Source organism: Capricornis sumatraensis, chromosome 22, assembly GCF_032405125.1.
Source record: "Capricornis sumatraensis isolate serow.1 chromosome 22, serow.2, whole genome shotgun sequence".
Taxonomy (NCBI): domain Eukaryota; kingdom Metazoa; phylum Chordata; class Mammalia; order Artiodactyla; family Bovidae; genus Capricornis; species Capricornis sumatraensis.
This window is the reverse complement of record NC_091090.1, coordinates 1,412,768-1,434,749: the sequence shown is the minus strand read 5'-3', so window position 1 is coordinate 1,434,749 and position 21,982 is coordinate 1,412,768.

Sequence of the window (21,982 nt, the reverse complement as noted above, 5' to 3'; positions counted from 1 at the left end):
CTTCCTGGACTGGAAGCCTATGTGCGAGGCAAGTCTGGGCAAGGCTCGCCCAGGACAGAGCAGCCTAACGGAAGCAACTCTGCCAGATTCGGACTCTGAGCAGAGCTGGAGCTCTGCCGTACTGGAGGCGCACTCGGCTCCGCCAAAGCAGTGAATGCAGCCGCACACAGCAGGGCTGTCTTCTCTTCTCCTGAGGAGGCTGGCTTCCCGCATGCTGTAAACTAGGCTTCCAGGAGGGGCCCCCTGCCCCTCCCACAGTTCTTGGCTCAGGAGCTGCTTCCCTGAGCTGGGGCTGTGGACTGGAGCCCAGACACGCAGGGGCATGCCCCAACCACCTACACACGTCTCTCCTGGGGAGGAGAGCACTAGGGAAATAATGTCTGTTCGGCACCTTCTGGGCGCTAACTGAGTTAGCCTCCGCGTGTGTGGGGCTGCAGACCCCAGCCAGGGGCCCTGTGAGCCTTGTGCTCTCCGTGCTGTGCTGAGTCTGCGCGGTCAAGCAACCGCTGGAGGAGCCCTGCAGTTGCCTCCCATTGCCTCTAATAGAGCCCTCACTGCTGGAGCGCTTGGCAGTGTGCAACCCACCGGCAACTAAACCCTCGACAAGAACGCCTGGGGACTAGGTGCAAAGGCAAGGCAGGAGTGGAGCTGAGGCCAGGATGGCGCCAATAGAATCTCCCAGTCTCGCGCAGCCTGCTCCTTCCTGGACTGGAAGCCTAGCCGCGAGGCAAGTCTGGGCAAGGCTCGCCCAGGGCAGAGCAGCCTCACGCCAGCAGCTCTGCAAGATCGGGCCTCTGAGCAGAGCTGGAGCTCTGCCGTACTGGAGGCGCACTCGGCTCCGCCAAAGCAGTGAATGCAGCCACACGCAGCAGGGCTGCCTTCTCTTCTACCGAGGAGGCTCGCTTCCCGCATGCTGTAAACTAGGCTTCCAGGCAGGGCCCTCTGCGCCTCCCACAGGTCTTGGTTCAGGAGCTGCTTCCCTGAGCTGGGGCTGTGGACAGGAGCCCAGAAACGCAGGGGCAGGCCCCAAGCACCTGCCCACGTCTCTGCCTGGGAGGAGAGCACTAGGGAATGACGTCTGTCAGGCACCTTCTGGGCGCTCAACGAGTCAGCCTCCGCGTGTGTGGGGCTGCAGACCCCAGCCAGGGGCCCTGTGAGCCTTGTGCTCTCCGTGCTGTGCTGAGTCTGGGCGGTCAAGCAACCGCTGGAGAAGCCCTGCAGTTGCCCTCCCATTGCCTCTAATAGAGCCCTCACTGCTGGAGCGCTTGGCAGTGTGCAACCCACCGGCAACTAAGCCATCCACAAGAACGCCTGGGGACTAGGTGCAAAGGCAAGGCAGGAGTGGAGCTGAGGCCAGGAAGGCGCCAGTAGCATCTCTCAGTCTCGCGCAGCCTGCTCCTTCCTGGACTGGAAGCCTAGCCGCGAGGCAAGTCTGGGCAAGTCTCCCTGGGCAGAGCAGCCTCACGCCAGCAACTCTGCCAGATCGGGCCTCTGGGCAGAGCTGGAGCTCTGCCGTACTGGAGGCGCACTCGGCTCCGCCAAAGCAGTGAATGCAGCCGCACACAGCAGTGCTGCCTTCTCTTCTCCAAAGGAAGCTCGTTTCCCGCATGCTGTAAACTAGGTTTCCAGGCGGGGCCACCTGCGCCTCCCACAGGTCTTGACTCAGGAGCTGCTTCCCTGAGCTGGGGTTGTGGACGGGAGCCCAGACACGCAGGATCAGGCCCAAACCACCTGCACACGTCTCTGCTGGGAAGGAGAGCACAAGGGAAATGACGTCTCCCAGGCACCTTCTGGGCGCTCCCGGTGTTCACCTCTGGTGTGTGGGGCTGCAGACCCCAACCAGGGGCCCTGTGACCCTTGTGCTCTCCGTGCTGTGCTGAGTCTGGGCAGTCAAGCAACCGCTGGAAGGGCCCTGTAGGTGCCCTCCCATTGCCTCTAATAGAGCCCTCACTGCTGGAGCGCTTGGCAGTGTGCAACCCACCGGCAACTAAGCCCTCCACAAGAACGCCTGGGGACTAGGTGCAAAGGCAAGGCAGGAGTGGAGCTGAGGCCAGGAAGGCGCCAGTAGCATCTCCCAGTCTCGCGCAGGCTGCTCCTTTCTGGACTGGATGCCTAACGCGAGGCAAGTCTGGGAAAGGCTCGCCCAGGTCAGAGCAGCCTCATGCCAGCAACTCTGCAAGATCGGGCCTCTGAGCAGAGCTGGAGCACTGCCGTACTGGAGGGGCACTTGGCTCCGCCAAAGCAGTGATTGCAGCCACACCCAGCTGGGCTGGCTCCTCTTCTCCCGAGGAGTCTCGCTTCCCGCATGCTGTAAACTAGGCTTCCAGGCGGGGCCCCCTGCGCCTCCCACAGGTCTTGGCTCAGGAGCTGCTTTCCTGAGCTGGGGCTGTGGACGGGAGCCCAGACACGCAGGGGCAGGCCCCAACCACCTGCACACGTCTCTGCTGGGGAGGAGAGCACTAGGGAAATGACGTCTCCCAGGCGCCTTCTGGGGGCTCCCGATGTTCACCACTGCTGTGTGGGGCTGCAGACCCCAGCCAGGGGCCCTCTGAGCCTTGTGCTCTCCGTGCTGTGCTGAGTCTGGGCGGTCAAGCAACCGCTGGAGGAGCCCTGCAGTTGCCCTCCCATTGCCTCCAATAGAGCCCTCACTGCTGGAGCGCTTGGCAGTGTGCATCCCACTGGCAACTAAGCCCTCCAAAAGAACGCCTGGGGACTAGGTGCACAGGCAAGGCAGGAGTGGAGATGAGGCCTGGAAGGCTCCAGTAGCATCTCCCAGTCTCGCGCAGCCTGCTCCTTCCTGGACTGGAAGCCTATCCCCGAGGCAAGTCTGGGCAAGGCTCGCCCAGGTCAGAGCAGCCGCACGCCAGTAACTCTTCCAGATCAGGCCTCTGAGCAGAGCTGGAGCTCTGCCGTACTGGAGGCGCACTCGGCTCCGCCAAGCAGTGAATGCAGCCGCACACAGCAGGGCTGCCTTCTCTCCTCCTGAGGAGGCTCGCTTCCCGCATGCTGTAAACTAGGCTTCCAGGCGGGGCCCTGTGCGCCTATCAGAGGTCTTGGCTCAGGAGCTGCTTCCCTGAGCTGGGGCTGTGGACGGGAGACCAGACACGCAGGGGCAGGCCCCAACCACCTGCACACGTCTCTGCTGGGGAGGAGAGCACTAGGGAAATGACGTCTGTCAGGCACCTTCTGGGCGCTCACCGAGTCAGCCTCCGCGTGTGTGGGGCTACAGACCCCAGCCAGGGGCCCTGTGAGCCTTGTGCTCTCCGTGCTGTGCTGAGTCTGGGCGGTCAAGCAACCGCTGGAGGAGCCGTGCAGTTGCCCTCCCATTGCGTCTAATGCAGCCCTCACTGCTGGAGCGCTTGGCAGTGTGCAACCCAGCGGCAACTAAGCCCTCCACGAGAACGCCTGGGGACTAGATGCAAAGGCAAGGCAGGAGTTTAGCTGAGGCCAGGAAGGCTCCAGTAGCATCTCCCAGTCTCGCGCAGCCTGCTCCTTCCTGGACTGGAAGCCTATCCGCGAGGCAAGTCTGGGCAAGGCTTGCCCAGGGCAGAGCAGCCTCACGCCAGAAACTCTTCCAGATCGGGCCTCTGAGCAGAGCTGGAGCTCTGCCGTACTGGAGGCGCACTCAGCTCCGCCAAAGCAGTGAATGCAGCCGCACACAGCTGGGCTGCCTCACCTACTCCCAAGGACGCTCGCTTCCCGCATGCTGTAAACTGGGCTTCCAGGCGGGGCCCCCTGCGCCTCCCACAGGTCTTGGCTGAGGAGCTGCTTCCCTGAGGTGGGGCTGTGGACGGGAGCCCAGACACGCAGGGCCAGGCCCCAACCACCTGCACATGTCTCGGCTGGGGAGGAGAGCACTCGGGAAATGACGTCTGTCAGGCACCGTCTGGGCGCTCAACGAGTCAGCCTCCGCGTATGTGGGGCTGCAGACCCCAGCCAGGGGCCCTGTGAGCTTTGTGCTCTCCGTGCTGTGCTGAGTCTGGGCGGTCAGGCAACCGCTGGAGGAGCCCTGCAGTTGCCCTCCCATTGCCTCTAATAGAGCCCTCACTGCTGGAGCGCTTGGCAGTGTGCAACCCACCGGCAACTCAGCCCTCCACAAGAACGCCTGGGGACTTCGTGCAAAGGCAAGGCAGGAGTGGAGCTGAGGCCAGGAAGGCGCCAGTAGCATCTCCCAGTCTAGCGCAGCCGGCTCCTTTCTGGACTGGAAGCCTAACGTGAGGCAAGTTTGGGCAAGGCTCGCCCAGGGCAGAGCAGCCTCACGCCAGCAACTCTGCCAGATCGGGCCTCTGAGCAGAGCTGGAGCTCTGCCGTACTGGAGGGGCACAAGGCTCCACCAAAGCAGTGATTGCAGCCGCACGCAGCTGGGCTGCCTCCCCTTCTCCCAAGGAGGCTCGCTTCCCGCATGCTGTAAACTAGGCTTCCAGGCGGGGCCCCCTGCGCCTGCCACAGGTTTTGGCTCAGGAGCTGCTTCCCTGAGCTGGGGCTGAGGACGGGAGCCCAGACATGCAGGGGCAGGCCCAAACAACATGCACACGTCTCTGCTGGGGAGGAGAAATCTAGGGAAATGACGTCTGTCAGGCACCTTCTGGGTGCTCCCGGAGTTCACCTCCAGTGTGTAGGGCTGCAGACCCCAGCCAGGGGCCCTGTGAGCCTTGTACTTTCCGTGCTGTGCTGAGTCTGGGCGGTCAAGCAAACCCAAGAGGTGACTTGCAGTAGCCCTCCCTTTGCCTCTAATAGAGCCCTCACGGCTGGAGCGCTTGGCAGTGTGCAACCCACCGGCAACTAAGCCTTTCACAAGAACGCCTGGGGACTAGTTGCAAAGGCAAGGCAGGAGTGGAGCTGAGGCCAGGAAGGCGCCAGTAGCATCTCCTAGTCTCGCGCAGCCTGCTCCTTCCTGGACTGGAAGCCTATCCGCGAGGCAAGTCTGGGCAAGGCTCGCCCATGTCAGAACAGCCTCACGCCAGCAACTCTGCCCGATCGGGCCTCTGAGCAGAGCTGGATCTCTGCCGTACTGGAGGCGAACTCGGCTCGGCCAAAGCAGTGAATGCAGCCACACACAGCATGGCTGCCTTCTCTTCTCCTGAGGAGGCTCGCTTCCCGCATGCTGTAAACTAGGCTTCTAGGCGGGACCCCCTGCGCCTACCACAGGTCTTGTCTCAGGAGCTGCTTCCCTGAGCTGGGGCTGTGGACGGGAGCCCAGACACGCAGGGGCAGGCCCCAACCACCTGCCCACGTCTCTGCTGGGGAGGAGAGCACTAGGGAAATGACGTCTGTCAGGCACCTTCTGGGCGCTCACCGAGTCAGCCTCCGCGTGTGTGGGGCTGCAGACCCCAGCCAGGGACCCTGTGAGCCTTGTGCTCTCCGTGCTGTGCTGAGTCTGGGCGGTCAAGCAACCGCTGGAGGAGCCCTGCAGTTGCCCTCCCATTGCCTCTAATAGAGCCCTCACTGCTGGAGCGCTTGGCAGTTTGCAACCCCCTGGCAACTAACCCCTCCACAAGAACGCCTGGGGACTAGGTGCAAATGCAAGGCAGGAGTGGAGCTGAGGCCAGGAAGGCGCCAGTAGCATCTCCCAGTCTCGCGGAGCCTGCTGCTTTCTGGACTGGAAGCCTAACGCGACGCAAGTCTGGGCAAGGCTCGCCCAGGGCACAGCAGCCTCACGCCAGCAACTCTGAGAGATCGGGCCTTTGAGCAGAGCTGGAGCTCTGCCATACTGGAGGGGCACTCTGCTCCGCCAAAGTACTGATAGCAGCCGCACGCAGCTGGGCTGCCTTCTCTTGTACTGAGGAGGCTCGCTTCCGGCATGCTGTAAACTAGGCTTCCCGGTGGGGGCGCCCCGCGCCTCCTACAGGTCTTATCTGAGGAGCTGCTTCCCTGAGCTGGGGCTGTGGAAGGGAGTCCAGACACTCAAGGGCAGGCCCCAACCACCTGCACACGTCTCTGCCTGGGAGGAGAGCACTAGGGAAATGACGGCACTCAGGCACCTTCTGGGCGCTCCCGGAGTTCAACTCCGGTGTGTGGGGCTGCAGACCCCAGCCAGGGGCCCTGTGAGCCTTGTGCTCTCCGTGCTGTGCTGAGTCTGGGCGGTCAAGCAACCGCTGGAGGAGCCCTGCAGTTGCCCTCCCATTGCCTCTAATAGAGCCCTCACGGCTGGAGCGCTTGGCAGTGTGCAACCCACCGGCAACTAAGCCCTCCACAAGAACGCCTGGGGACTAGGTGCAAAGGCAAGGCAGGAGTGGAGCTGAGGCCAGGAAGGCGCCAGTAGCATCTCCCAGTCTCGCGCAGCCTCCTCCTTCCTGGACTGGAAGCCTAGCCTCGAGGCAAGTCTGGGCAAGGTTCGCTCAGGGCAGAGCAGCCTCACGCCAGCAGCTCTGCCAGATCTGGCCTTGAGCATAGCTGGAGCTCTGCCGTACTGGAGGGGTACTCGGCTCCGCCGAAGCAGTGATTGCAGCTGCACACAGCTGGGCTGCTTCCCCTTCTCCCAAGGACGCTCGCTTCCCGCATGCTGTAAACTAGGCTTCCAGGCAGGGACCCTGCGCCTCCCACAGGTCTTGGCTGAGGAGCTGCTTCCCTGAGGTGGGGCTGTGGACGGGAGCCCAGACACGCAGGGCCAGGCCCCAACCACCTGCACATGTCTCTGCTGGGGAGGAGAGCACTAGGGAAATGACGTCTGTCAGGCACCTTCTGGGCGCTCACCGAGTCAGCCTCCGCGTGTGTTGGACTGCAGACCCCAGCCAGGGGCCTTGTGAGCCTTCTGCTCTCCGTGCTGTGCTGAGTCTGGGCGGTCAAGCCACCGCTGGAGGAGCCCTGCAGTTGCCCTCCCATTGCCTCTAATAGAGCCCTCACTGCTGGAGCGCTTGGCAGTGTGCAACCCACTGGCAACTAACCCCTCCACAAGAACGCCTGGGGACTAGGTGCAGAGGCAAGGCAGGAGTGGAGCTGAGGCCAGGAAGGCGCCAGTAGCATCTCCCAGTCTCGCGCAGCCTGCTCCTTCCTGGACTGGAAGACTAGCCGCGAGGCAAGTCTGGGCAAAGCTCGCCCTGGGCAGAGCAGCCTCACGCCAGCAACTCTGCCAGATCGGGCCTCTGAGCAGAGCTGGAGCTCTGCCGTACTGGAGGGGCACTCGGCTCCGCCAAAGCAGTGATTGCAGCCGCACGCAGCTGGGCTGGCTCCTCTTCTCCCGAGGAGACTCACTTCCCGCATGCTGTAAACAAGGCTTCCAGGCGGGGCACCCTGCACCTCCCACAGGTCTTGGCTCAGGAGCTGCTTCCCTGAGCTGGGGCTGTGGACGGGAGCCCAGACACACAGGGGCAGGCCCCAACCACCTGCACACGTCTCTGCTGGGGAGGAGAGCACTAGGGAAATTACGTCTGTCAGGCACTTTCTGGGCGCTCACTGAGTCAGCCTCCGCATGTGTGGGGCTGCAGACCCCAGCCAGGGGCCCTGTGAGCCTTGTACTTTCCATGCTGGCTGAGTCTGTGCGGTCAAGCAAACGCAAGAGGCTACTTGCAGTAGCTCTCCCTTTGCCTCTAATAGAACCCTCACTGCTGGAGCGCTAGGCAGTGTGCAACCCACCGGCAACTAAGCCCTCCACAAGAACGCCTGGGGACTAGGTGCAAAGGCAAGGCAGGAGTGGAGCTGAGGCCAGGAAGGCGCCAGTAGCATCTCCCAGTCTTGCACAGCATGCTCCTTCCTGGACTGGAAGCCTAGCCGCGAGGCAAGTCTGAGCAAGGCTCGCCCAGGGCAGAGCAGCCTCACGCCAGCAGCTCTGCCAGATCGGGCCTCTGAGCAGAGCTGGAGCTCTGCCGTACTGGAGGCGCACTCGCCTCCGCCAAAGCAGTGAATGCAGCCGCACGCAGCAGGGCTGCCTTCTCTTCTCCCGAGGAGGCTCGCTTCCCGCATGCTGTAAACTAGGTTTCCAGGAGGGGCCCCCTGCGCCTCCCACAGGTCTTGGCTCAGGAGCTGCTTTCCTGAGCTGGGGCTGTGGACGGGAGCCCAGACACGCAGGGGCAGGCCCTAACCACCTGCACACGTCTCTGCTGGGGAGGAGAGCACTAGGGAAAAGACGTCTGTCAGGCACCTTCTGGGCGCTCACCGAGTCAGCTTCCGCGTGTGTGGGGCTGCAGACCCCAGCCAGGGGACTTGTGAGCCTTGGGCTCTCCGTGCTGTGCTGAGTTTGGGCGGTCAAGCAACCGCTGAAGGAGCTCTGCAGTTGCCCTCCCATTGCCTCTAATAGAGCCCTCACTGCTGGAGCGCTTGGCAGTGTGCAACCCACCGGCAACTAAGCCCTCCACAAGAACGCCTGGGGACTAGGTGCAAAGGCAAGGCAGGAGTGGAGCTGAGGCCAGGAAGGCGCCAGTAGCATCTCCCAGTCTCGCGCAGCCAGCTCCTTTCTGGACTGGAAGCCTATGTGCGAGGCAAGTCTGGGCAAGGCTCGCCCAGGGCAGAGCAGCCTCACGCCAGCAACTCTGCCAGATCGGGCCTCTGAGCAGTGCTGGAGCTCTGCCGTACTGGAAGCACACTCGCTTCCGCCCAAGCAGTGAATGCAGCCGCAGGCAGCCGGCCTGCCTTCTCTTCTCCCGAGGACGCTCGCTTCCCGCATAATGTAAACTAGGCTTCCAAGCGGGGCCCCCTGTGCCTCCCACAGGTCTTGGCTCAGGAACTCCTTCCCTGAGCTGGGGCTGTGGACGGGAGCCCAGACACGCAGGGGCAGGCCCAAACCACCTGCACACGTCTCTGCTGGGGAGGAGAGCACTAAGGATATGACGTCTGTCTGGCACCTTCTGGGCGCTCCCGGAATTCCCCTCCGGTGTGTGGGGCTGCAGACCCCAGCCAGGGGCCCTGTGGGCCTTGTGCTCTCCGTGCTGTGCTGAGTCTGGGCGGTCAAGCAAACGCTGGAGGAGCCCTGCAGTTGCCCTCCCATTGCCTCTAATAGAGCCCTCACTGCTGGAGCGCTTGGCAGTGTGCAACCCACCGGCAACTAAGACCTCCACAAGAACGCCTGGGTACTAGGTGCAAAGGCAAGGCAGGAGTGGAGCTGAGGCCAGGAAGGCGCCAGGAGCATCTCCCAGTATCGCGCAGCCTGCTCCTTCCTGGACTGGAAGCCTAGCCGGGAGGCAAGTCTGGGCAAGTCTCCCAGGGCAGAGCAGCCTCACGCCAGCAACTCTGCCAGATCGGGCCTCTGAGCAGAGCTGGAGCTCTGCCGAACTGGAGGCGCACTAGGCTCCGCCAAAGCAGTGAATGCAGCCGCACACAGCAGGGCTGCATCCTCTTCTCCCGAGGAGCCTCGCTTCCCAAATGCTGTAAACTAGGCTTAAAGTCGGGGCCCCCTGCGCCTTCCACAAGTCTTGGCTCAGGAGCTGCTTCCCTGAGCTGGGGCTGTGGACGGGAGCCAAGACACGCAGGGGCAGGCCCAAACCACCTGCACACGTCTCTGCTGGGGAGGAGAGCACTAGGGAAATGACGTCTCTCAGGCACCTTCTGGGCGCTCACCGAGTCAGCCTGCGCGTGTGTTGGGCTGCAGACCCCAGCCAGGGACCCTGGGCGCCTTGTGCTCTCCGTGCTGTGCTGAGTCTGGGCGGTCAAGCAACCGCTGGAGGAGCCCTGCAGTTGCCCTCCCATTGCCTCTAATAGAGCCCTCACTGCTGTAGCGCTAGGCAGTGTGCAACCCACCGGCAACTAAGCCCTCCACAGGAACGCCTGGGGACTAGGTGCAAAGGTAAGGCAGGAGTGGAGCTGAGGCCAGGAAGGTGCCAGTAGCATCTCCCAGTCTCACGCAGCCCGCTCCGTTCTGGACTGGAAGCCTAGCCGCGAGGCAATTCTGGGCAAGGCTCGCCCAGGGCAGAGCAGTCTCACGCCAGCACTCTACCAGATCGTGCCTCTGAGCAGAGCTGGAACTCTGCCGTAGTGGAGGCGCACTCGGCTCCGCCCAAGCAGTGATTGCAGGCACACGGGTGTGGGATGCCTCCTCCTCTCCCTAGGAGGCTCGCTTCCCGCATGATGTGCACTAGGTTTGTAGGCGGGGGCGCCCCGCGCCTCCTACACGTCTAGGCTGAGGAGCTGCTTCCCTGAGCTGGGCCTGTGGACGGGAGCCGAGACACGCAGGGGCAGGCCCCAACCACCTGCACACATCTCTGCTGGGGAGGAGAGCACTAGGGAAATGACGTCTGTCAGGCACCTTCTGGGTGCTCACCGAGTCAGGCTCCGCGTGTGTGGGGCTGCAGACCCCAGCCAGCGGTCCTGTGAGCCTTGTGCTCTCCGTGCTGTACTGAGTCTGGGCGGTCAAGCAACCGTAAGAATAGACTTCCAGTTGAACTCACTTTGCCTCTAATAGAGCCCTCACTGCTGGAGCGCTTGGCAGTGTGCAACCCACGGGCAATTAAGCCCTCCAGAAGAAAGCCTGGGGACTAGGTGCAAAGGCAATGCAGGAGTGGAGCTGAGGCCAGGAAGGCGCCAGGAGCATCTCCCAGTATCGCGCAGCCTGCTCCTTCCTGGACTGGAAGCCTAGCCGGGAGGCAAGTCTGGGCAAGTCTCCCAGGGCAGAGCAGCCTCACGCCAGCAACTCTGCCAGATCGGGCCTCTGAGCAGAGCTGGAGCTCTGCCGAACTGGAGGCACACTAGGCTCCGCCAAAGCAGTTAATGCAGCCGCACACAGCAGGGCTGCCTTCTCTTCTCCCGAGGAGGCTCGCTTCCCAAATGCTGTAAACTAGGCTTAAAGTCGGGGCCCCCTGCGCCTTCCACTTGTCTTGGCTCAGGAGCTGCTTCCCTGAGCTGGGGCTGTGGACGGGAGCCAAGACACGCAGGGGCAGGCCCAAACCACCTGCACACGTCTCTGCTGGGGAGGAGAGCACTAAGGAAATGACGTCTGTCAGGCACCTTCTGGGCGCTCACCGAGTCAGCCTCCGCGTGTGTGGGGCTGCATACCCCAGCCAGGGACCCTGGGCGCCTTGTCCTCTCCGTGCTGTGCTGAGTCTGGGCGGTCAAGGAACCGCTGGAGGAGCCCTGCAGTTGCCCTCCCATTGCCTCTAATAGAGCCCTCACTGCTGGAGCGCTTGGCAGTGTGCAACCCACCGGCAACTAAGCCCTCCACAAGAACGCCTGGGGACTAGGTGCAAAGGCAAGGCAGGAGTGGAGCTGAGGCCAGGAAGGAGCCAGTAGCATCTCCCAGTCTCGCGCAGCCTGCTCCTTCCTGGACTGGAAGCCTAGCAGCGAGGCAAGTTTGGGCAAGGCTCGCCCAGGACAGAACAGCCTCACGCCAGCAACTCTGTACGATCGGGCCTCTGAGCAGAGCTGGAGCTCTGCCGTACTGGAGGCGCACTAGGTTCCGCCAAAGCAGTGAATGCAGCCGCACACAGCAGGGCTGCCTTCTCTTCTCCCGAGGAGGCTTGCTTCCCGCATGCTGTAAACTAGGCTTCAAGGCGGGGCCCCGTGCGCCTCCCACAGGTCTTTGCTCAGGAGCTGCTTCCCTGAGCTGGGGCTGTGGACGGGAGCCCAGACACGCAGGGGCAGGCCCAAACCACCTGCACACGTCTCTGCTGGGGAGGAGAGTACTAGGGAAATGACGTCTGTCAGGCACCTTCTGGGCGCTCACCGACTCAGCCTCCTCGTGTGTGGGGCTGCAGACCCCAACTAGGGGCCCTGTAAGCCTTGTGCTCTCCGTGCTGTGCTGAGTCTGGGCGGTCAAGCAACCGTAAGAATAGACTTCCAGTTGCCCTCACTTTGCCTCTAATAGAGCCCTCACTGCTGGAGCGCTTGGCAGTGTGCAACCCACCGACAACTAAGCCCTCCACAAGAACGCCTGGGAACTAGGTGCAAAGGCAAGGCAGGAGTGGAGCTGAGGCCAGAAAGGCGCCAGTAGCATCTCAGAGTCTCGCGCAGCCCGCTCCTTTCTGGACTGGAAGCCTAGCCTCGAGGCAAGTCTGGGCAAGGCTCGCCCAGGGCAGAGCAGCCTCACGCCAGTAACTCTGCCCGATCAGGCCTCTGAGCGGAACTGGAGCTCTGCCGTACTCGAGGCGCTCTCGGCTCCACCCAAGCAGTGATTGCAGCCGCACCCATCTGGGCTGCCTCCTCTTCTCCCAAGGAGGGTCGCTTCCCGCATGCTGTGCACTAGGCTTCCAGGCGAGGGCACCGCGCGCCTCCTTCAGGTCTTGGTTGAGGAGCAGCTTCCCTGAGCTGGGGCTGTGGACGGGAGCCCAGACATGCAGGGGCAGGCCCAAACCACCTGCACATTTTTCTGCTGGGGTGGGGAGCCCTAGGGAAATGACGTCTGTCAGGCACCTTCTGGGCGCTCACCGAGTCAGCCTCCGCGTGTGTGGGGCTGCAGACCCCAGCCAGGGGCCCTGTGAGCCTTGTGCTCTCCATGCTGTGCTGAGTCTGGGCGGTCAAGCAACCGCTGGAGGCGCCCTGCAGTTGCACTCCCATTGCCTCTAATAGAGCCCTCACTGCTGGAGCGCTTGGCAGTGTGCAACACACCGGCAACTAAGCCCTCCACAAGAACGCCTGGGGACTAGGTGCAAAGGCAAGGCAGGAGTGGAGCTGAGGCCAGGAAGGTGCCAGTAGCATCTCCCAGTCTCGCGCAGCCTGCTCCTTCCAGGACTGGAAGCCTAGCCGCGAGGCAAGTCTGGGCAAGGCTCGCCCAGGTCAGAGCAGCCGCACGCCAGTAACTCTTCCAGATCAGGCCTCTGAGCAGAGCTGGAGCTCTGCCGTACTGGAGGCGCACTCGGCTCCGCCAAGCAGTGAATGCAGCCGCACACAGCAGGGCTGCCTTCTCTCCTCCTGAGGAGGCTCGCTTCCCGCATGCTGTAAACTAGGCTTCCAGGCGGGGCCCTGTGCGCCTATCAGAGGTCTTGGCTCAGGAGCTGCTTCCCTGAGCTGGGGCTGTGGACGGGAGACCAGACACGCAGGGGCAGGCCCCAACCACCTGCACACGTCTCTGCTGGGGAGGAGAGCACTAGGGAAATGACGTCTGTCAGGCACCTTCTGGGCGCTCACCGAGTCAGCCTCCGCGTGTGTGGGGCTACAGACCCCAGCCAGGGGCCCTGTGAGCCTTGTGCTCTCCGTGCTGTGCTGAGTCTGGGCGGTCAAGCAACCGCTGGAGGAGCCGTGCAGTTGCCCTCCCATTGCGTCTAATGCAGCCCTCACTGCTGGAGCGCTTGGCAGTGTGCAACCCAGCGGCAACTAAGCCCTCCACGAGAACGCCTGGGGACTAGATGCAAAGGCAAGGCAGGAGTTTAGCTGAGGCCAGGAAGGCTCCAGTAGCATCTCCCAGTCTCGCGCAGCCTGCTCCTTCCTGGACTGGAAGCCTATCCGCGAGGCAAGTCTGGGCAAGGCTTGCCCAGGGCAGAGCAGCCTCACGCCAGAAACTCTTCCAGATCGGGCCTCTGAGCAGAGCTGGAGCTCTGCCGTACTGGAGGCGCACTCAGCTCCGCCAAAGCAGTGAATGCAGCCGCACACAGCTGGGCTGCCTCACCTACTCCCAAGGACGCTCGCTTCCCGCATGCTGTAAACTGGGCTTCCAGGCGGGGCCCCCTGCGCCTCCCACAGGTCTTGGCTGAGGAGCTGCTTCCCTGAGGTGGGGCTGTGGACGGGAGCCCAGACACGCAGGGCCAGGCCCCAACCACCTGCACATGTCTCGGCTGGGGAGGAGAGCACTCGGGAAATGACGTCTGTCAGGCACCGTCTGGGCGCTCAACGAGTCAGCCTCCGCGTATGTGGGGCTGCAGACCCCAGCCAGGGGCCCTGTGAGCTTTGTGCTCTCCGTGCTGTGCTGAGTCTGGGCGGTCAGGCAACCGCTGGAGGAGCCCTGCAGTTGCCCTCCCATTGCCTCTAATAGAGCCCTCACTGCTGGAGCGCTTGGCAGTGTGCAACCCACCGGCAACTCAGCCCTCCACAAGAACGCCTGGGGACTTCGTGCAAAGGCAAGGCAGGAGTGGAGCTGAGGCCAGGAAGGCGCCAGTAGCATCTCCCAGTCTAGCGCAGCCGGCTCCTTTCTGGACTGGAAGCCTAACGTGAGGCAAGTTTGGGCAAGGCTCGCCCAGGGCAGAGCAGCCTCACGCCAGCAACTCTGCCAGATCGGGCCTCTGAGCAGAGCTGGAGCTCTGCCGTACTGGAGGGGCACAAGGCTCCACCAAAGCAGTGATTGCAGCCGCACGCAGCTGGGCTGCCTCCCCTTCTCCCAAGGAGGCTCGCTTCCCGCATGCTGTAAACTAGGCTTCCAGGCGGGGCCCCCTGCGCCTGCCACAGGTTTTGGCTCAGGAGCTGCTTCCCTGAGCTGGGGCTGAGGACGGGAGCCCAGACATGCAGGGGCAGGCCCAAACAACATGCACACGTCTCTGCTGGGGAGGAGAAATCTAGGGAAATGACGTCTGTCAGGCACCTTCTGGGTGCTCCCGGAGTTCACCTCCAGTGTGTAGGGCTGCAGACCCCAGCCAGGGGCCCTGTGAGCCTTGTACTTTCCGTGCTGTGCTGAGTCTGGGCGGTCAAGCAAACCCAAGAGGTGACTTGCAGTAGCCCTCCCTTTGCCTCTAATAGAGCCCTCACGGCTGGAGCGCTTGGCAGTGTGCAACCCACCGGCAACTAAGCCTTTCACAAGAACGCCTGGGGACTAGTTGCAAAGGCAAGGCAGGAGTGGAGCTGAGGCCAGGAAGGCGCCAGTAGCATCTCCTAGTCTCGCGCAGCCTGCTCCTTCCTGGACTGGAAGCCTAGCCGCGAGGCAAGTCTGGGCAAGGCTCGCCCATGTCAGAACAGCCTCACGCCAGCAACTCTGCCCGATCGGGCCTCTGAGCAGAGCTGGATCTCTGCCGTACTGGAGGCGAACTCGGCTCGGCCAAAGCAGTGAATGCAGCCACACACAGCATGGCTGCCTTCTCTTCTCCTGAGGAGGCTCGCTTCCCGCATGCTGTAAACTAGGCTTCTAGGCGGGACCCCCTGCGCCTACCACAGGTCTTGTCTCAGGAGCTGCTTCCCTGAGCTGGGGCTGTGGACGGGAGCCCAGACACGCAGGGGCAGGCCCCAACCACCTGCCCACGTCTCTGCTGGGGAGGAGAGCACTAGGGAAATGACGTCTGTCAGGCACCTTCTGGGCGCTCACCGAGTCAGCCTCCGCGTGTGTGGGGCTGCAGACCCCAGCCAGGGACCCTGTGAGCCTTGTGCTCTCCGTGCTGTGCTGAGTCTGGGCGGTCAAGCAACCGCTGGAGGAGCCCTGCAGTTGCCCTCCCATTGCCTCTAATAGAGCCCTCACTGCTGGAGCGCTTGGCAGTTTGCAACCCCCTGGCAACTAACCCCTCCACAAGAACGCCTGGGGACTAGGTGCAAATGCAAGGCAGGAGTGGAGCTGAGGCCAGGAAGGCGCCAGTAGCATCTCCCAGTCTCGCGGAGCCTGCTGCTTTCTGGACTGGAAGCCTAACGCGACGCAAGTCTGGGCAAGGCTCGCCCAGGGCACAGCAGCCTCACGCCAGCAACTCTGAGAGATCGGGCCTTTGAGCAGAGCTGGAGCTCTGCCATACTGGAGGGGCACTCTGCTCCGCCAAAGTACTGATAGCAGCCGCACGCAGCTGGGCTGCCTTCTCTTGTACTGAGGAGGCTCGCTTCCGGCATGCTGTAAACTAGGCTTCCCGGTGGGGGCGCCCCGCGCCTCCTACAGGTCTTATCTGAGGAGCTGCTTCCCTGAGCTGGGGCTGTGGAAGGGAGTCCAGACACTCAAGGGCAGGCCCCAACCACCTGCACACGTCTCTGCCTGGGAGGAGAGCACTAGGGAAATGACGGCACTCAGGCACCTTCTGGGCGCTCCCGGAGTTCAACTCCGGTGTGTGGGGCTGCAGACCCCAGCCAGGGGCCCTGTGAGCCTTGTGCTCTCCGTGCTGTGCTGAGTCTGGGCGGTCAAGCAACCGCTGGAGGAGCCCTGCAGTTGCCCTCCCATTGCCTCTAATAGAGCCCTCACGGCTGGAGCGCTTGGCAGTGTGCAACCCACCGGCAACTAAGCCCTCCACAAGAACGCCTGGGGACTAGGTGCAAAGGCAAGGCAGGAGTGGAGCTGAGGCCAGGAAGGCGCCAGTAGCATCTCCCAGTCTCGCGCAGCCTCCTCCTTCCTGGACTGGAAGCCTAGCCTCGAGGCAAGTCTGGGCAAGGTTCGCTCAGGGCAGAGCAGCCTCACGCCAGCAGCTCTGCCAGATCTGGCCTTGAGCATAGCTGGAGCTCTGCCGTACTGGAGGGGTACTCGGCTCCGCCGAAGCAGTGATTGCAGCTGCACACAGCTGGGCTGCTTCCCCTTCTCCCAAGGACGCTCGCTTCCCGCATGCTGTAAACTAGGCTTCCAGGCAGGGACCCTGCGCCTCCCACAGGTCTTGGCTGAGGAGCTGCTTCCCTGAGGTGGGGCTGTGGACGGGAGCCCAGACACGCAGGGCCAGGCCCCAACCACCTGCACATGTCTCTGCTGGGGAGGAGAGCACTAGGGAAATGACGTCTGTCAGGCACCTTCTGGGCGCTCACCGAGTCAGCCTCCGCGTGTGTTGGACTGCAGACCCCAGCCAGGGGCCTTGTGAGCCTTCTGCTCTCCGTGCTGTGCTGAGTCTGGGCGGTCAAGCCACCGCTGGAGGAGCCCTGCAGTTGCCCTCCCATTGCCTCTAATAGAGCCCTCACTGCTGGAGCGCTTGGCAGTGTGCAACCCACTGGCAACTAACCCCTCCACAAGAACGCCTGGGGACTAGGTGCAGAGGCAAGGCAGGAGTGGAGCTGAGGCCAGGAAGGCGCCAGTAGCATCTCCCAGTCTCGCGCAGCCTGCTCCTTCCTGGACTGGAAGACTAGCCGCGAGGCAAGTCTGGGCAAAGCTCGCCCTGGGCAGAGCAGCCTCACGCCAGCAACTCTGCCAGATCGGGCCTCTGAGCAGAGCTGGAGCTCTGCCGTACTGGAGGGGCACTCGGCTCCGCCAAAGCAGTGATTGCAGCCGCACGCAGCTGGGCTGGCTCCTCTTCTCCCGAGGAGACTCACTTCCCGCATGCTGTAAACAAGGCTTCCAGGCGGGGCACCCTGCACCTCCCACAGGTCTTGGCTCAGGAGCTGCTTCCCTGAGCTGGGGCTGTGGACGGGAGCCCAGACACACAGGGGCAGGCCCCAACCACCTGCACACGTCTCTGCTGGGGAGGAGAGCACTAGGGAAATTACGTCTGTCAGGCACTTTCTGGGCGCTCACTGAGTCAGCCTCCGCATGTGTGGGGCTGCAGACCCCAGCCAGGGGCCCTGTGAGCCTTGTACTTTCCATGCTGGCTGAGTCTGTGCGGTCAAGCAAACGCAAGAGGCTACTTGCAGTAGCTCTCCCTTTGCCTCTAATAGAACCCTCACTGCTGGAGCGCTAGGCAGTGTGCAACCCACCGGCAACTAAGCCCTCCACAAGAACGCCTGGGGACTAGGTGCAAAGGCAAGGCAGGAGTGGAGCTGAGGCCAGGAAGGCGCCAGTAGCATCTCCCAGTCTTGCACAGCATGCTCCTTCCTGGACTGGAAGCCTAGCCGCGAGGCAAGTCTGAGCAAGGCTCGCCCAGGGCAGAGCAGCCTCACGCCAGCAGCTCTGCCAGATCGGGCCTCTGAGCAGAGCTGGAGCTCTGCCGTACTGGAGGCGCACTCGCCTCCGCCAAAGCAGTGAATGCAGCCGCACGCAGCAGGGCTGCCTTCTCTTCTCCCGAGGAGGCTCGCTTCCCGCATGCTGTAAACTAGGTTTCCAGGAGGGGCCCCCTGCGCCTCCCACAGGTCTTGGCTCAGGAGCTGCTTTCCTGAGCTGGGGCTGTGGACGGGAGCCCAGACACGCAGGGGCAGGCCCTAACCACCTGCACACGTCTCTGCTGGGGAGGAGAGCACTAGGGAAAAGACGTCTGTCAGGCACCTTCTGGGCGCTCACCGAGTCAGCTTCCGCGTGTGTGGGGCTGCAGACCCCAGCCAGGGGACTTGTGAGCCTTGGGCTCTCCGTGCTGTGCTGAGTTTGGGCGGTCAAGCAACCGCTGAAGGAGCTCTGCAGTTGCCCTCCCATTGCCTCTAATAGAGCCCTCACTGCTGGAGCGCTTGGCAGTGTGCAACCCACCGGCAACTAAGCCCTCCACAAGAACGCCTGGGGACTAGGTGCAAAGGCAAGGCAGGAGTGGAGCTGAGGCCAGGAAGGCGCCAGTAGCATCTCCCAGTCTCGCGCAGCCAGCTCCTTTCTGGACTGGAAGCCTATGTGCGAGGCAAGTCTGGGCAAGGCTCGCCCAGGGCAGAGCAGCCTCACGCCAGCAACTCTGCCAGATCGGGCCTCTGAGCAGTGCTGGAGCTCTGCCGTACTGGAAGCACACTCGCTTCCGCCCAAGCAGTGAATGCAGCCGCAGGCAGCCGGCCTGCCTTCTCTTCTCCCGAGGACGCTCGCTTCCCGCATAATGTAAACTAGGCTTCCAAGCGGGGCCCCCTGTGCCTCCCACAGGTCTTGGCTCAGGAACTCCTTCCCTGAGCTGGGGCTGTGGACGGGAGCCCAGACACGCAGGGGCAGGCCCAAACCACCTGCACACGTCTCTGCTGGGGAGGAGAGCACTAAGGATATGACGTCTGTCTGGCACCTTCTGGGCGCTCCCGGAATTCCCCTCCGGTGTGTGGGGCTGCAGACCCCAGCCAGGGGCCCTGTGGGCCTTGTGCTCTCCGTGCTGTGCTGAGTCTGGGCGGTCAAGCAAACGCTGGAGGAGCCCTGCAGTTGCCCTCCCATTGCCTCTAATAGAGCCCTCACTGCTGGAGCGCTTGGCAGTGTGCAACCCACCGGCAACTAAGACCTCCACAAGAACGCCTGGGTACTAGGTGCAAAGGCAAGGCAGGAGTGGAGCTGAGGCCAGGAAGGCGCCAGGAGCATCTCCCAGTATCGCGCAGCCTGCTCCTTCCTGGACTGGAAGCCTAGCCGGGAGGCAAGTCTGGGCAAGTCTCCCAGGGCAGAGCAGCCTCACGCCAGCAACTCTGCCAGATCGGGCCTCTGAGCAGAGCTGGAGCTCTGCCGAACTGGAGGCGCACTAGGCTCCGCCAAAGCAGTGAATGCAGCCGCACACAGCAGGGCTGCATCCTCTTCTCCCGAGGAGCCTCGCTTCCCAAATGCTGTAAACTAGGCTTAAAGTCGGGGCCCCCTGCGCCTTCCACAAGTCTTGGCTCAGGAGCTGCTTCCCTGAGCTGGGGCTGTGGACGGGAGCCAAGACACGCAGGGGCAGGCCCAAACCACCTGCACACGTCTCTGCTGGGGAGGAGAGCACTAGGGAAATGACGTCTCTCAGGCACCTTCTGGGCGCTCACCGAGTCAGCCTGCGCGTGTGTTGGGCTGCAGACCCCAGCCAGGGACCCTGGGCGCCTTGTGCTCTCCGTGCTGTGCTGAGTCTGGGCGGTCAAGCAACCGCTGGAGGAGCCCTGCAGTTGCCCTCCCATTGCCTCTAATAGAGCCCTCACTGCTGTAGCGCTAGGCAGTGTGCAACCCACCGGCAACTAAGCCCTCCACAGGAACGCCTGGGGACTAGGTGCAAAGGTAAGGCAGGAGTGGAGCTGAGGCCAGGAAGGTGCCAGTAGCATCTCCCAGTCTCACGCAGCCCGCTCCGTTCTGGACTGGAAGCCTAGCCGCGAGGCAATTCTGGGCAAGGCTCGCCCAGGGCAGAGCAGTCTCACGCCAGCACTCTACCAGATCGTGCCTCTGAGCAGAGCTGGAACTCTGCCGTAGTGGAGGCGCACTCGGCTCCGCCCAAGCAGTGATTGCAGGCACACGGGTGTGGGATGCCTCCTCCTCTCCCTAGGAGGCTCGCTTCCCGCATGATGTGCACTAGGTTTGTAGGCGGGGGCGCCCCGCGCCTCCTACACGTCTAGGCTGAGGAGCTGCTTCCCTGAGCTGGGCCTGTGGACGGGAGCCGAGACACGCAGGGGCAGGCCCCAACCACCTGCACACATCTCTGCTGGGGAGGAGAGCACTAGGGAAATGACGTCTGTCAGGCACCTTCTGGGTGCTCACCGAGTCAGGCTCCGCGTGTGTGGGGCTGCAGACCCCAGCCAGCGGTCCTGTGAGCCTTGTGCTCTCCGTGCTGTACTGAGTCTGGGCGGTCAAGCAACCGTAAGAATAGACTTCCAGTTGAACTCACTTTGCCTCTAATAGAGCCCTCACTGCTGGAGCGCTTGGCAGTGTGCAACCCACGGGCAATTAAGCCCTCCAGAAGAAAGCCTGGGGACTAGGTGCAAAGGCAATGCAGGAGTGGAGCTGAGGCCAGGAAGGCGCCAGGAGCATCTCCCAGTATCGCGCAGCCTGCTCCTTCCTGGACTGGAAGCCTAGCCGGGAGGCAAGTCTGGGCAAGTCTCCCAGGGCAGAGCAGCCTCACGCCAGCAACTCTGCCAGATCGGGCCTCTGAGCAGAGCTGGAGCTCTGCCGAACTGGAGGCGCACTAGGCTCCGCCAAAGCAGTTAATGCAGCCGCACACAGCAGGGCTGCCTTCTCTTCTCCCGAGGAGGCTCGCTTCCCAAATGCTGTAAACTAGGCTTAAAGTCGGGGCCCCCTGCGCCTTCCACTTGTCTTGGCTCAGGAGCTGCTTCCCTGAGCTGGGGCTGTGGACGGGAGCCAAGACACGCAGGGGCAGGCCCAAACCACCTGCACACGTCTCTGCTGGGGAGGAGAGCACTAAGGAAATGACGTCTGTCAGGCACCTTCTGGGCGCTCACCGAGTCAGCCTCCGCGTGTGTGGGGCTGCATACCCCAGCCAGGGACCCTGGGCGCCTTGTCCTCTCCGTGCTGTGCTGAGTCTGGGCGGTCAAGGAACCGCTGGAGGAGCCCTGCAGTTGCCCTCCCATTGCCTCTAATAGAGCCCTCACTGCTGGAGCGCTTGGCAGTGTGCAACCCACCGGCAACTAAGCCCTCCACAAGAACGCCTGGGGACTAGGTGCAAAGGCAAGGCAGGAGTGGAGCTGAGGCCAGGAAGGAGCCAGTAGCATCTCCCAGTCTCGCGCAGCCTGCTCCTTCCTGGACTGGAAGCCTAGCAGCGAGGCAAGTTTGGGCAAGGCTCGCCCAGGACAGAACAGCCTCACGCCAGCAACTCTGTACGATCGGGCCTCTGAGCAGAGCTGGAGCTCTGCCGTACTGGAGGCGCACTAGGTTCCGCCAAAGCAGTGAATGCAGCCGCACACAGCAGGGCTGCCTTCTCTTCTCCCGAGGAGGCTTGCTTCCCGCATGCTGTAAACTAGGCTTCAAGGCGGGGCCCCGTGCGCCTCCCACAGGTCTTTGCTCAGGAGCTGCTTCCCTGAGCTGGGGCTGTGGACGGGAGCCCAGACACGCAGGGGCAGGCCCAAACCACCTGCACACGTCTCTGCTGGGGAGGAGAGTACTAGGGAAATGACGTCTGTCAGGCACCTTCTGGGCGCTCACCGACTCAGCCTCCTCGTGTGTGGGGCTGCAGACCCCAACTAGGGGCCCTGTAAGCCTTGTGCTCTCCGTGCTGTGCTGAGTCTGGGCGGTCAAGCAACCGTAAGAATAGACTTCCAGTTGCCCTCACTTTGCCTCTAATAGAGCCCTCACTGCTGGAGCGCTTGGCAGTGTGCAACCCACCGACAACTAAGCCCTCCACAAGAACGCCTGGGAACTAGGTGCAAAGGCAAGGCAGGAGTGGAGCTGAGGCCAGAAAGGCGCCAGTAGCATCTCAGAGTCTCGCGCAGCCCGCTCCTTTCTGGACTGGAAGCCTAGCCTCGAGGCAAGTCTGGGCAAGGCTCGCCCAGGGCAGAGCAGCCTCACGCCAGTAACTCTGCCCGATCAGGCCTCTGAGCGGAACTGGAGCTCTGCCGTACTCGAGGCGCTCTCGGCTCCACCCAAGCAGTGATTGCAGCCGCACCCATCTGGGCTGCCTCCTCTTCTCCCAAGGAGGGTCGCTTCCCGCATGCTGTGCACTAGGCTTCCAGGCGAGGGCACCGCGCGCCTCCTTCAGGTCTTGGTTGAGGAGCAGCTTCCCTGAGCTGGGGCTGTGGACGGGAGCCCAGA